We start from the raw sequence: 2,048 nt of genomic DNA, 5'->3' as shown, positions 1-2,048 counted from the left end.
AAATTGTAAAGAATGATACTAATATATTGGGCCATTGGAGAGAGACAGAGACATAGTGGAAGGGAACTAAGTCCCCATCTGTCATAGCAGGAGGTCAACAATGAATGTCCAAAATTGATCAGTCTCTACTTTAAAATATGGAGGTAATTTTCAGAAGATATAGCTAAACGTGTTGATAAGGGCCATCTCTGAAGAGTGGGGCTCAGGGGGGGAAAGGTGAAGGAAGAAACAGTTTATACACCTTTATAAACCTTTTTGTACAACTTGAGTTTTTAACCAAGAACATGTAGTACGCCTCTTAAAAGACCTATATTAAAAATATAAGGAATTCCCTGGTGGCCCAGTGGTTAAGACTCGGTACTTTGACTGCCATGGGCCTGGGTTCAATCCCTGGTCAGGGAACTAAGATCCCAAAAGGTACACGGCACAGCCAAAAACAATATATATATATATAGTTTTATATATATATAGTTATATATATAATATACAGTTAAAAGAAATGTACAACACCATTAATTTGGGAATTATTGTCATCCCATGGATAAGTATTATGTCGATTTTTTAAAAACATACATAGAGTTAACAGAATTGCAACTCAGCGATTAATATGGGAATTACTGACACCCATAATGACTGGGTCTTTCCACTCTTGAGTAGGTATGTCTCTTAAATTATTCATGTTTTCCTTTACGTCTCTGAGTAAAATTTTTGTCGTCTGTTTCTATATTTTTTCTGTGTATTTCATGTTGAGTTTATCCCTAAGATCTTTATATTTGTATTCCTATTTTGAATGGGATTTTTAAAGTAAAATCTATAAGTGATTATTGCTGACATAGAAAAATAATTGATTATGCTATTTTTAAATATGACCCTCATACTGTAATCTTATATTACTGTAAATGATTTTTTTAGTCTAATCTCTTGGGGTTTTTTTAAAATAGGTGATAATAATACCATCCGTGAGTAATGATTAGCTCAGCCTTACTTCTGCTTATTCCTTTGCTCTATTTACTGTATTTTGTAAGTTGTTAAGTAACAGCAGCAATGGTGAGCATCCTTGTTTCCTCCCTGATGGTAATGGGAGCCCATCTAATGTTCCACCCAAGCAGGTTTTGAGCTGGCTGCTATCAGAAGGTAACAGTTCGTGGTGGTCAAGGGGATGGGCTTTCAGATCAGACTACCTGGGTCCTGGGTCACATGGGATCCACCGTTTACTTAGCAGGGTGACTTTAACCAATTACTTAACCTCTCTACACCTGTTTTCTTGTCTGTAAAATGGGATAACAGTGCCTACTTCATTGGGTAGCAGTGCTCATTAAATGAGATTATATGTGCAAAGCACCTATACAATGCATGGGCAGCTCTAGTCCACAATACTTTCAAGAATCTAATATTTAACACTTGTGCTGTATCATCTTGTTAGATTTGGCCTTTTGTTAGTCCTTTGAGACTATTTTGGACCCGACTCTGTCATTAGTTTTCATGGTTTCCATTAGTTCAGCAGTTTGAATCTTGCTTATTCCCTGGGGATTGAGTGGAACTTTGAGGTGCTGTATCCATTTTACACAAGGAATCCTCAGTGCCACCCTAGTTCCCTGTGGATCTTCTGTCCTCTCTTCTTTGCATCTGATTGAGAAAGGAGCATAGGCTTTAAAGTCAGACAGCGGGGAGATCACAGCTCTGGACTCACTGCCTGGTCTTAGGCAAGGTCTTAGCATCTCTTGGTTTCCAGCTCCTCGTTTCTAAGTGGAATGAGAATGTCTCCCTCACGGGGCTATTTTGAACATTAAAGATGAGCAAAAGCTCACACCTAGCCTGGCACCTGTACCACCACACACTCTTCACTGCTTTCTGCTTCTCCACCCAGGACCTCTTTGTCCAAAGTCAGAAGTAGTGAGTGGCCTGGAAGATGGGAGGAAACCAAGCTCCCTGTGATTAAGCGCGGCTCCACCTCAGCTGGCTGTATCAGTAATTTGATCTTTCCAGGCTCAGCTCGGGTGGGAATCAGAGGTGCTGGCTCCCAGTCGCGGTACAGCAGCTAAGCATCT

The 2,048-nt window shown here is 39.9% G+C and overlaps 1 non-coding gene across 1 annotated transcript; it reads left to right on the top strand.

The window, feature by feature from the left end:
- The first annotated feature begins 329 nt into the window (after positions 1-329).
- On the top strand, positions 330-402 carry TRNAQ-UUG (transfer RNA glutamine (anticodon UUG)). The gene has a single exon. It is a non-coding gene; the product is annotated as a tRNA-Gln (tRNA).
- Positions 403-2,048: the final 1,646 nt, after the last annotated feature.

Source organism: Balaenoptera acutorostrata, chromosome 10 (genome assembly GCF_949987535.1).
Source record: "Balaenoptera acutorostrata chromosome 10, mBalAcu1.1, whole genome shotgun sequence".
NCBI lineage: Eukaryota > Metazoa > Chordata > Mammalia > Artiodactyla > Balaenopteridae > Balaenoptera > Balaenoptera acutorostrata.
This window is presented reverse-complemented; position numbering and strand designations above follow the sequence as displayed.